Raw genomic sequence first — 14,067 nt, forward strand, 5'->3', positions numbered from 1 at the left:
ACAGCTAGACTTCAGGAATTTCTCATTTTTATAATTCCTGTGAGAACCACCTTTCCAGTGTGCAAACCGGCATACACCAGCCCTCCAGCAGACCCAGGCCCAGATGACATATGTCCTCTTTCCCTGCTCAACTCTGAAACTCTCAGCTCTCAGAACTGAGGGTGTGTCACTCCAGACAAATATTTATATACTGAGCTTCATTTCCTTATGCAAGTTCCTGGTGAATGTGTAAAAATACAGTCACTAGAATTTTAAAACCTAGAATACCCACATCCATTAATCAAGTATTTAAGGGGAGAGACCAGTTTCTAATTGCAGAGCTTGAACTATTCATTTTCCTATGGGAGCCAATTATTGTTATTCTCCTCGGTGGCATCTCCACTTTAGGCCATGGGGTAAAGAAGACAGATGAGTAAATAGTGCATATAAGATACTTGTGAATCATTAACAAAGTCATTAAAACAATTATAGAAATTTTATTGCAATAGGGTCTAGCACAGAGAATAGTTAGTCTTATTAGGCCCAGGCCATCTGTGATCCCAGGAACAGAAAGCTCTGCAGCCAAATCTTAATCCTAAAATCTTTTTTATGAAAAAAAACCCAAAACCCTTTGACATTCACTTCTAAAGCCCTCAGCTGTCTTCTTGTGGCCATTCTGTGTCAGGAAAGATGCCTGTGGCCCTCACAGCAGGACTTGGGAAGGCTAACAGGATGGTTGCCCAGGTGGGCAAGCATTAGTCCCTAACTGTAAATATAAAGTTGCAGACCAGTGTTTACCTAGGAGGAGCATGGCCATCAACAGCTTTCCTGGGCTGGTGAGTTTTCCGTGTATGGGTTGGTACCAGTGTGCTGCACACATGCTACCACATTTCCTGTCACAAGTTGGCTTTATTTGAATCCTCCTTGTATGCAAACCCATTTAGAACAGGCCTCCATCAATGGGCAATTAAGCTGTTACAGCCATGACTGCTTGATGGCTTAATTTCTGAAAGAGCAGATGGCCCATACCTCTTACTGGAGATTTCAGCCCATTCAGTTTTATTTCAATTGCCCCTGGTTCTGTAGCTTTATTCCTTGTGCCTGAACAGCAAAGCTGGAGTGGTCCTGAGGTGGCATCTGAAATGCAGCCTCACTCCTATTACCACACTTGTTGCAGAAAAGTGAGAAATTTGCTCTCCTGTAATGAAACTACCTTTGGTGAAGGTCATTAATATTTCTTTTTCTCTGAAATGGTCGGAACGTAATCCTTGAAAAAACAAACCTGCTACAATTATGTACTACTGTGGTAGAAGAGAAAATAAGGTTTCCACAGCAACTATTAGTAGTGACCCAGCATACACCATGAGCATGATGTGACTTCATTACCTCTAAACTATTTGATGGTCTGTATTAAACAGCACTAACAGGAAAAGTTTCAGTTACACTTTCAATACCCTGTTGATGTACTTGATGTGAATAGCTCTACCACAAGCTGTAACTCTTTGAAAAAAAACCCCAAACCAAACCCTCAAACAGAATAGCAAATAAATTGTCAAGCCAGTGTTGCTGTAAGACTTTAGCTTTTATATCTGAGGTTCATTTGTTTCACTTGCAGCTATATTGCACTTTCTTGCAACTTAACCTTACCTCTACTACATGCATGAACATTTTAAAACATCTCCATATGAAGCACCAAAGAATTTAAAATTACTCTATTCTCAAAGGCATTATCAAGGTTCTTCACTTGGTGGAAGGGGATATTTTGCCAGTGGAGAAGTGGAGTGCAAACGGATAAGCAGAGAAAATGCAGGATCCCTGTAGGCCCCAGATATGGCTTTATCTGTGAGGTGAGGCTTTCCGAACAGAAAATGGGGAGAATAAGGATGAATTCTTGATAAGAAGACAGAAATACAAAGGGTTTTATCAGTTATATGAATAATTAAATTCCTTCAGTCTGTTGACCAAGTGCAGGTCAGGAGCAGGGCATGAGCACCAGCTTTCACGGTCAGCTCTAGGACCTCAACATTCATTCCTACTTATTGAGAAAATTATATGATGCCAGATGCACACACTCACAGAAGCTGATATCTCAAATCTCAGGAACTCAGGGAAAGGCAAAACAGAAATTATAAATGACGTACAAATTAAGTACATCAGTGGATTGTGTTCAGTTGTTAATGGGGGAATCCATTCTCCTAATCTTCACTGGAGCATTAACTAACTTTAGACCACAGATCCTGCCATTCAGATAAAGAAAGGTCTGTAGATTTCAGGAAATCTGCTAAAACTTTTACAATCTTTTCCCAATAGGTTGTACAGCATCTTAACCAAAGAGCCCTCGTGTATGGATACACATGATTGTCTTTCCAGACTCATTCAGTGTCTCTTTAAAGTCACTAGATGAAGAGATAAAAATCACATAATCTGCGATTTTTCCAGCTCTGCTTACACTGTGCCTGATATGTTATGAGAGATGGTACTGTAATAATAACTAATGAGAGAGACTACAGTCAGTGATTCCTGTAGGCAGAAAATAAACTCACACCTTTCTAACTTCCCTTGTGTGCCCATGTTGCGACATAACTTGTGTCTTACTTTGCAGGACTACTACTCACAAGTGGGACAACTTAAATTTATTATTTCAGGTAAAAGTTACATGAAAGGTTGGTTTTGGCAATACAAGAAAAAAGCAACAGTGAAACAGCCAAGGTTCTGGTTGAGACCAGTTCATCCATCAAAAGCTGAACTCAGGAAAAACAACATTGTAAAGATGTATGGGGAGAAAAAAATCCCTAAAAACCTTTCCAAGAGCTCTAAGCAGCAACAAATTCTCATTTTATAGGAGTCACACATAATTTCTGGAGAGGTCATACCATTGTTTTGGACCAAAGTCCAATTCCTCCCTGGCATTCCACTTCAGAATCACAGGATCTCCTTTTGAATAAGAGGCTCCATCCCAAAGCAGTGAACAATATTCTGGTTTTGTTATAGAAATTCCCACAACATCAGGACACTGCAATGCAGCTCTGAAGCCCGGTGTAGGCCTGATATTATCACGTTGCACAGCATCTCATTCTTTTCTTCCAGGTCTGTAATGACCCCGGGGTAGGATATAAAAGGTCCTCTCAGGCTCTGGGGTAGAAATCAAGGGTGACTATTCCTCTGAAGCTCCCCTGTTATGGCTCTGGCAGGGAAGAGAGCTTCCCAAAGGTATTGCTTATTTATGGAGCCAATCTTGAGAGAGACACACAGTCACCTGCATTCTGCTATAAAATCATGCTGCTTTCTTCAAATTTTTCTTAATGTCTGATATGATTTGCAGTTTAAAGTAAACACAATCAGATTCAGACACTTTGCAGCACATATTATAGACACCAAGGGAAGGAGAGAATACACTCAACACTGGAAGGGACAGTCACTTCTGTTTCTACAAGACAATGAGAATAGACTGTGCAAGGAGAGTGATAGCTGAATCTGTATCTGAGCTATTATATTTGAAACAGTGGCACCAACAAGGTGAGTCTCATACAACCTCATTCCTCCCTGGGTGGATTACTTTGGTGGTTTTTCTCCTAAATGCCTGTTCCTTGTCTTGTAGGCTCTGAATGAGCAAGTTATTCTATCCCTCTCTGCCTATGCTGTACCAAATCTATCATGGATGAAAGTGATAACTTCAATCACTTCCCAAAATCTCTATGTGACTACATTTACTATTTTGCTTATTATTATGTTTTATTATTTCAAAGATTCTTTAATGGTCTTCTGGGACATTACACCTTATACACTTTTCAGAAGATTAACTTTTTTGAGTTGCAGCAACTGTCATATTAGAAATAGTTTCTTTTTGCCTTGAGAAATATTCCAGTGCATTTTTGAGCTACTGACTACTAAAACTTTGCTTCTCAAATTAAATTGTCTCTTTTTTTCCCAGTCAGGAAAATATAACATTTACCTACAATTCCTTAGCTTATTTATTGAATGGAATAATAAAGGGGACCAGCAAAGAACCCAGCAGCAACCCAGACATTTGTTCTTGCACTCTAACTGTAGAGATAAATTAGACCTTTTCCTCCCTCCATAAATCTTCATGAGAAAAACTAATTCATGTCTTTGTCCCTATTTCTCCCTCTACTGGTCTGAAACAGAATCTTTCCTATGGGAAATGTCAAGACCTCTTGTATTAAATCTGACCTTTGTGTTTGCACTACAGCAAAGAAAGCATGATGCTCCTTGAGTTCATCCTCTGCAAATCTCACGAATCTCGTGTCCCTGTGGTTCACAGCCAAGGACATCTTCAACAGTCTGGCCACATTTATGCTATTTCTTCTTAAAGTACCTCCTCTCTGTAGGGATTTGAGCTTGAATAGTCATGTGATAGCATGAGAATAAATCACCAATCCGTGATTTATACATCACCTTGAACCTCATTCAAGTGACGAGAGCAAATTGCTGTTTGAAGTTTGCTCTTTGTTAAGCAAAATGGAACACATGAATGGAAAAGGTGAGACAATTACCATTTTAAACATTGTAATGGTAAGAATAGCCCACATTCTCTGAGACTGGGTATTACTCAAGAGATGCCAGTCTGCATGGAGGCTAGACTCAAATGACATTGCCATTCTATTCCTCCTCAGTCATGCTTTTCTCTCCTTCAGCCGTCACATAGTGAGCTAGCTCAAGGAATGTGTCTGGGCAAAAAGTACCTTCAAAATGTTATTTTTTTAATCCAGCTTGCACTTCAGTCAGCTTAATGAGAGAATGAGTAATAGCCTGATCACAGTTCTGGCACACACAGGTTCCCTGTTTTCCTTAACATAGCCTTAATTTCATCTACCATATTTGCTGTGTTCTCCTTCCAAAGGACCCCATCACACTGTCCCTGGTTTATCTTTGAGCCTGAGAGATGTCCTTTAACCTATAGTGCCAGCACACTGGTAAATGTGCCAACACTGAAGTCCACTTGCATTCTTCTGGATCAGGCCACCATGTATTCCAATGGAATGCGAGTGTGTCAGCATGGAATGTGCTCAGATCAACATACCTTGAACATCCATCTTATGATTTAAACTGCAGAGGAAATATTGATTTTCAGCATGACTCATTGACAAGTTTTTACCTCACTGCTTGCCACTGACGAAGGCTTGTGTTACTGGGTTCCTTGAGCCACAAGAAGAAAGCCTGATCTCCTTCTGGGCTGAGCTCTCCTAAGGCTGGCATAGGTGGCTGCTGTATCCCAGCAAGTAGCCAGGTCACAGCACCAGGATGCTCAGGTTTTTGTTCCTGGAGCAGGAATCCACTGCATGTGCACAATCAATTGGACCAGAGGAAGAAGAGACACAGGGGAAGTTTCCATATTGAGGTGCATTGTACAGCTGTTTGTATGGTGAGCCCGGATTACTTTCTGCACTGAAGGTTGTTTTGCTTTTAGAAGTACAACCTCAGCAAACCAGGTTATTCAGGGCCTATAAAATTAATGACATTCCCCCCCGCCCCCCCTCACACTCCGGCACCTTGCAGCTTTGAGTGGAGAAACAGGGGGAGATTACTAAAATTAAATGTAAAACACTCAACTTGTAAGCACCATTAGTCTTGATAGCAATAAGAAATGTTTGCTGAGGAGTTCAGAGTATCATATACTTGACAGTGTGAGAAAGTATATAACCTTGCTGTCAGAGAAGAAAAGAGTGTTAAGATAGAACAGAGAAGCCTTGCTCAGTGTCAAGGATGGCTAAGCAAGTGTTTAAAGCTAATCACAGTTTGGAAAGGTAGCCAGGAGATGCGAGGCAGGGGAAAAAAAAGGAATTAATGCTAAACCCATGTGGCCAAGGGAAGGAAAGCAATCTTCTGGAAGTAACCCATAAGCAACAGAAATAGATATTTACAGAGTACATATTAATGGCAATATTGCATATGTTGTCATTTGTGGATCTTTCTGGTCTCTACAAAGACAAGAGCAAGCAAAGGTATGAATGATCCTGTCTCCATGTTAGATTCTTGTCTTATACCACTGATACTGAGGCAGGTGTGAGACAGATCAGCCCACACTGGGATATATATATGCCTTCATAGCCCAGAGTCCTGCAGCCACCCAGCCTCATGTGTCCTCCCCAGCCAGCTTAGGCTGCTCCCCCTCAGGGAGATTCTATAGTTCTACTCAGAACTATCACATCCTGCTAACCCTGGTACCTGGGGTTTGGCCCTCTGCAGCCAGACTGGGGTGTGCAGCTTTCCTCCAGGAGAGCTAAGTAGGCAAGCACAGGCTGGGGCTGTACTAAAGAGCTGGGGGATTTTGTGGCTCAGGCTAAACTGAAGGTTCTGTTATTGCATTAATGATAATTAATTAATCCTGGGGGTGCAGGCACCACACTCTCCTGGCCTCAGCCCAGCAGAACCACACCTCCCAGCTGTGTGGTGAAATGTAACCAGTCCGGCCTGGGTTGAGTTAATTCAGAGTTTCCCTGAAAAGCATCAAACCCCCCTGTGTTCTTTCTCACTCCTTGGTTTGATGAAGGCAGTGCGATGTTCTAAAAACGTATCCAGGAGACATTCATCTTCCCATTCCCTTGAATGCATTTGATCTCATATTGTCCATCTCTGCATGCTAGGGGAAAATGAGTGGGCTAGAAAGCAGGAGGAGCAGGGACTGCTTCCTCCCAGATCACCCCAGATGTAGCAGTTTCTCAGAAGAGGAAATGGTCTGCCAGGAGCAGATGTGGCTTTGGCATGGGACAGGGTAAGAGAGATGAGGATTGCAGTGAGTGCCAAATTCTTTACTCACTCAAACAGGCGGGACAAGGCTTTGATTTCTCAGCACCAGCTTTGTAAACCTGGTGGCTGTGCCCATGTTTTCCCCACAGTGCTTAAATAGAACAACTGGGCACCATCTGCACAGCGATTATGAGCAAAAAACACTCCCTGCCCTGGGTACATGCACACACAGCAGACCTGATCAGGAGCCAGCTGTGAGAAGAGAAAGGAAATGCCACTGGAGCTGGCTGTGCCCAGGGGAGGGATGCTCTGCGACCAGGGAGAGACATGCTCAGGATGTCTATGGGAGTGAGGAGACACACACTGCTAAACCAGGGGAGCAGGAATTGTGTGCATGGCTCTAAGAGGTCCAGAGAAACATCCCTGGTGCACAATAAACTGTCCAGAGCTTCCTGCTTGGCTGCCAATTGCTCATTTCTCTCCATACAATTACAGACATTTAACCCCACCAGTTTAATACACTCTATGACTTTTGATGGCTGGGAAGGACCCATGTCTTCTCACTCAATTAAATTGTGGCCATCGTTCAGCAGCTCACCCTGAATAAAACCCTGTTTTCACTGCAGTACTCAGCCTGGCAGCTCTTTTGGGTGCTACTCCTGTTCTGCTGTGGGGTTCAATGGCATCTGCACAGGCATCAGCCAGTGGATCAACCCTGCTATTCCTCACCATGCACTGGGGCTGCAGAGCAGTTGCTGTCCCAAAGCCACCTTTTGTGGGCCAGATCCTTCGTATCTCGCTGGGCTAGACCCTACCTCATCTTTTCAGCAGTTTCAGTGTGCTTCTGCTTCTCCTTTCTTGGCTTTCTCCAGGACATCTCGATTTTGGAAATTTCCCTAACAAAATGGTGAGGAGAACTGCAAAGTCTTTAAAAAAAAAAAAAAAAGACGACAAACTAGGGGAAGGGGAAATAAAACCCATCCTATTTCCAAGCAGGCCTTAAAGCTGCTTGCCATCACTGCCTGACAGTGCTCATGACATGTTGGCTGTCTGCTCACTTCTTGAATTCCCTCTACAAGTTACTCTAGTCAGAAGAAAATAGAAGTGACAAGCAGTGCTGACGTGTATGTGCTCTGAATAGGACAGGGCAAAGTCCTCTGTGAGGTTTTAAAAATAGATGTGCTGCAAAGGGTACAAAAAGATGGACTAAGAGTTTCTTTCCCCCACATGCAAGTTCTGTAGACAGTCTGAATGTGGTAGGGTCACCACGTGATTTACTGTATGTGTTTAAGTAGCATAGCTAGAGACACTGCTAGGTGACTGTCAAAATGCAAGTATTTCATGGTTTGAAATCATTATCTAATCAGCTAATCCAACACTGCAAAAAAAAATCACATACCTTTTGGCCTTATCACTCGCACAGTTTCCTGACGTATTTGCAGTAGAAAAATTAACACATCATTTACCACAAATCGTTGTGATGTATGTATGACAGATTAAGAACTGGAAACACAGCAGGGATTTGTTAGTGTTTAGCTGGGCTTTTCCCCTTTCAAGTCATCCCTCTAAGCTTCGTGTAAATACACACAAGTCTTGTGGTTTTTGTCTTCCTCTGTAAAATAATAGGAACTGTGCACAATATCACAAGCACTTTAACAAATCAAGCACACAATTAACAACCAATTTGTATGTTTTGTCTGCAGTTTTCCTCAGCAGCAGCTTTTGTGGAGGCTATTGCGCGGTCTTGGCTTGCAAGATCAGATTTTCCAAGACAGTTGCAATTAATTGAAAGTTTTTTCTATTGCCTCTAAAGGTGGCTGAAAAGAAATTATATACCCAGCTCTGCCTACTGAAAAGAGCGCATTGGCAATTCTAAGGAGGTAATATCCATTTTATTTACATAAGTTTTTATCATGGTTAGTAGAAGGCTGTACAAGGCAAATTAAATTTCTTATCAGCATTAAGACAGAGACAACTGTTGTGATAGGAATTCAATAGCATTATATTTAAATACTTACTTTTGCAGTAATACTTTTGCAGGGAAAATATATCAGTGAAAAATGAAAAATCCTCCAGTTATCAAATACTCAACTAATGCATACTAAAAATGTGAAATACACCCAGGAAATTCACTTTAAAAATACACACTGGACTCAGTAATTCATAACAGTCACTGGTGGAGCATACTGTAAAGGGAATTTTTGTTTTCAGCACCTAAATCCTAGGCTACAAAAGAAGAGCTGGTTTTCTGAGATACTCCAACTAGCACATGCACTGGGGAGACCAGCAGCAGTATTCCTCCTGGGACTTTGGTAGTCCTGAAGCAATTGACCGATGTTCGCTTACATACACACCACAGCCAGCCCCTGATCTGAGGGGCTTTTTAACAGATTCAGATGTTTATATTAGTTTTGTGAAGTATCACACGTCAGACCTGATTCCTACCCATGGGTGAGCCCAGGGTATCAGTGGAGTTGACCTGTCCTAAGTGTGAAGAGATGTTTTCTACTTTTACATATCACATAGCCCCAGAAGAAACAAAGTTCCCTCACCTGCTTCATTCCTAGAAAGGAATCTCATCTTGGGGTGCTGGAGAACAGCAGATGACATCCAGAATGGGAAATTAATTATTCCCATTATTAGTGAGGAGAAAAAATGTTATTTCTATAAATCTTTGCAGGGCATGCACAAATATATTCAAGATGTGTTTACGTTAACTGTAGCAGAAAGCCTTCCCCACCTGCAACTACAAAAAAATTAAATGAACCAAAAGATCCAAATTCTGTTGTAATAGGCCAGGGATTCCTTGAAGCTCTGGAAACTTCAAACAACAGCTAGGAACAAAGTTCAGAGTCATTCACTATCCAGAAAAAAAAATAATGGCATTGCACATTACAAGCTAGTACTTTAGTGAATGTGGAAGAGAGAAGAAAACCCCAGTATATTGCAAAAGCCAATGTTATTTACCTACTTACAGGAGCACTAAGAAAAGAAACCCTTCCTAGAAATACCTCCTGGATTAAATGCCTTCAATATCATGTTTTTTCCTAGCTACTTTTGGCTCTTTGCATTATTCCTTGATAAACTTCTTGTTACTCACAATATTTTAATACCCAAATATTACTGATCATACTTACCCTAAAATTTTGGCAACAAATTCCCATTTCCATTATTATGCAGTTTATTTTTGCTGCAGGAATACACTTCCCTTTTATCTCTCTCCCAAGCAACACCTCTGTAAATTTTCTGTTCTTTCCTTCACTCCTTCAGAGGAGTTTAACTACCCACAGGTTATATTTTTCTTCCAAGAGTGCCAGTCTGCTGCTTGCTCAGTTGTGACAGATTCAATCTAAGCAGAGACCTTTCTCTTAGCAGGAGACTTTAGTCCCACAGTACAGGGCAGAGTATCTCTCTGATCACACTGTTGACTGCACTGTTCCCCTCTGTTTCTCTTAAGGGAGGATGTCCTTTGTGAGCAGGCATTGACTGGGGGTGTTTGCATGGGTTTGCACCCCACTAACATCAGCTTCTAGTTCCTCCACCAGAAATCCCTTTAGTCCCAAAGCAAGATCTGCTTCTTACCTACTCTCTCTGTCCCTGTAAGGAACCAAGTCTTTTCCAGCACTTAAATTTTTTAGCCAAAAGGTCCCGAGGAGTGATCCCCACACAGGCAAACAGACTCTCCTCTGAGGCCTCCACCATTGCTTTTATCCTGGAGCAATGTTTGTAATGATGCAATGGCAAATTTCCTCATACAGACGTTATGCATGAGATGAGACTAAGCATGTTCTTGGTAATCCAACCTGTCAGCCTTAAATCATCTAGATTAAATAGATATGTCTGCACTCTCTGAAACATGCATGCAAAAAAAGCTCTAGGGAAAAAAAAGAACAATCTTGTGCCAATATTTGAGGGGGCAGGAAGCATCTTTATCACCTAGGATTGCTCTGGGCACACAGAAACCCAGAGGAAGCTCATTCCAAAACCGTGCTGCTGCTGCCCTAAGTGACAATCATGCGTGGCCTGGGCTGTCCATGGAGCAGACCCACGGCTGGAGGGAATGTAGGCAGGGCTCATTGCCTGCCCAGTGGGAGATGCTGCACCAAGCAGTGCACATTCCTTCCACCCTCCCTGCCCCAGGCTGTTTAGGGAGCAGGGGTGCCGGGAGAAAGGAAGGTGTTTGGCCCCATATCCAGAGGTTTTGATTTAGGCTGAGATTTGCTATGGTACAGCATCCTCAAAGGCTCCACGCTGTTCTGTGTGTGCATGAAACATGCCAGGTTTGCACTGGCTCTACCTGCAACAGCCACCCTGTCCCCTCTGCAAAAGGGAGTGAGCTACCATGGCCAGAGCCAGCCTTTGGGGGACCAAGGCTTGTGTTTCGTATAATTTCAAACTCTAAAACTATCTGTGAAGAAACTGAAATTATATTCCTGTTGGGCAAAATGCTCCAAATTACATTTTCTGCCTGGAAGCTTTAATGAAGGAATAATGAAATCACTGGTCACAGACAATCCCCTGAAATCTTACATTGATATAAACTTACATGTAGTGGATGAGGTTATTAAAACACACACTAGGAGACAGAAAAAGGAAAACCCTACAGTCTGTGAAAGAACAGCACAGAAAAGAATGACCCACTCATGTAATTTCTCTTTTCTAGTTTATTCTAGCAATTCCTAGAATTTACAAAGATGTGAAAAATCTTTATTAAAGGATGAGATAAAAAGCCAAAACCTTTTCTGAAGCTGACTTTAGTCAGATGGGCAAATTAGAAGTTTTGAAATATTCAGTCTTTAAAGACTGATGTTTCCACTAATTTGTGTATCATGAACTTAATTATGCCTCCCCACAGATTTGATACAGTTCTTCAGTAATGACTGCTTATAAAATTCTGAAAAAAAAACTTGGACAAAGTCTTTAAAGTAAAAACTGCCCCCAGATAATTGCTATAATAGTCATCAGAAACAGGCAATTATTTTTTAGAAAATAAAATTTCAACTCATGGATTTATACAAAATACCACCATTTGTTCAAACCTGAATTTCCATACTGCATAACAAAATACTTTCCTGGTACAGACTGATAAATATGTGTCAGCTTAGACAAAATTTTGACATGGCCAAAAGTAAATACTAGGCATATACTTAATTATCTATATTTAGAACTTGTATTTCACCTATGTAGGACTTTTTAGATTTTCCTGACCCTACTGACATCTGACCACCTTTAGTAATATAACTCTTTAAGAAAATAACACTCTCAGTTCCTTTTAGTGGCAGTGCAGTCAGAGTGGGTGACTGACCCTATAAACTTTGGATTGTTTTCCACCTAGCTTAAGAAGTGAAAAGCTGTGGGGCTTTCCTGGTCCTGGAAGGGCTTTTTCCTCTCCAGATACTTCCCTAATGATCCATGAGCAGAAATCAGCTGGGACTCACAGCAATACTGCTGAAGAGCAGATCTTTTTCTTATGACTTGGCAAGACTGGTTTAAACACCAGATGGATCCAAAATAATAATTGGAAGAAAAGCAGTATCTTCTTCCACTGGTCCCCCACAATCTTTTTCCTGTCTCACACACACCTACACTCTTACAGTCACATGCTGAAGGCTGCTCTTGGTAAGATTCTGCAGCACCAAATACTTTCCACTAAATGTGTCCAGAATTTGCTCTGTTGTGATACTTCCTTCACCAGGTGTGTTTAAGAGAGATCAGATTTATTTAGCTGTGTTACCTGGAGCCACTGAGCTCTCCAGCGGATCTTCCAGGCGTTACTGGAACAACACATGAAATGGACTGCAAACCAGAGTTGTAAACCTTTATGGCAGTGGGAAAGTGGGAGGGTTCTACCATGCCCAGACTCACTGTCCCCACATCCATTTTCCAGTTCCTCTGGCAAAGTCACACTCACTTGAGCCTGGAGGGGCAAAGCTACTCTAATTGTGTCTGTCTTAAATAGCAAATCCTCTTCCAACCTGTCCATTTTTATAAATGTCACATCTTCTGTATGGATGACCTTTTCCTTTCCTGAGTTTTCTATCTGACTGGGCATGGGGAGAGATGAAGTCCGGGATTTGGCGGGTGGCAACACAGTAGCTCTGGGATGGCGTATGCTGTCGAAATGCAGTGCAGCCACTCTTTTTTCAGGCTCCTGATTACAGGGCTGGATTGCAAGTATGTCTGGCAGAACAATACAAATGGATGGCACAATCAAAGGATGAGAGGAGCTGGTACAAACTGGCACATTATATTTTGAAGTATCCTTTACAAAAGCTCACAGATCAGCTTACTGCAGGACCAGCCTGCTGACTAACAGAAATTTATCAAACTAGTGATTAAACACCCACAAACAAAACAGGCCAGGTGATATTTTTCTTTTCCTTAATGGAAAATCTCTCCAAGCTCAAGTGTCACTTGAGTGTTTCCCACAAGCATTTATGGATCTGACAGAGCTGATGAGAGCGTGTGGGTAACCACACAGAGCTCACTGCAGCTATGTCTCCTGAGATCCCTCCAGTGTGCCTAGGACCAAGAGAGAGCATCCTTGCATGGCACCAGTGTAAAGAGAGCACATTCACTGTCTGAAAGGACCTACAGCAAACAGACCTACAGTGCAGACACCCAAAAGTTCCAGCTGGACAGGCCTTGCAGGGCAGTAGATCGGCATGTGGGTACGTGGCTGCTGTTCGCTTCATGGACTAACCACGTTGCTACCTGGCTGGTCTTTGTGCTGGCTGCCCCTTCAAGGCTACAGAGGAGGTAATTCACATGAAGACAGCAGCATTGCTGCCCTTTCAGTCCAGTTTTGGACCATTTTCCCTACAGTTAGAGAGCAGGAGTAGAGCAGACATTTTTATTGCTTGAGCCCAGAGATAATAAACATAAAGATTAGCCAATTCAATACTTTTAGAGCTCTGTGGGGTTTTTTTAATTCAACACAAATGACTCTTAAGTTCCAATTTTAACACAAATTACTCTTAATTTCAAATTCGTCCCCAACACAGCAAGAATCAGCTTCCAGCATTGCATGAAATATGTCTTTTTACAAGCTGTGCTAACAGTTAAAAAATCATCACTGCTTAGGCAGTGATTTTGGACAATACCATTCTGTTTTTTCCCTCAAGGATCAAGATAAACAGATTTTCTAATGATTCCCCATAGAAACTTCAAACAGTGAAGCTAATCCTTAGTCAGCTTGTCTGTTTCTGTGGCTTTTGTACAGCAAATTAAGACACAAAAACAATGTTTTTTTGTGTCTGTGTAATAGAAGTCATGATACTCGGATCTCCAGCCATTATTTCTGTGCTTTTAAGAATCCACCATTACACACGGAAAGGTGGTTCTTGTTTCTCCACCTTCCTATTGTCATTTCCAAAGATA

This window comes from Prinia subflava, chromosome 1 (genome assembly GCF_021018805.1).
Source record: "Prinia subflava isolate CZ2003 ecotype Zambia chromosome 1, Cam_Psub_1.2, whole genome shotgun sequence".
Lineage (NCBI taxonomy): Eukaryota > Metazoa > Chordata > Aves > Passeriformes > Cisticolidae > Prinia > Prinia subflava.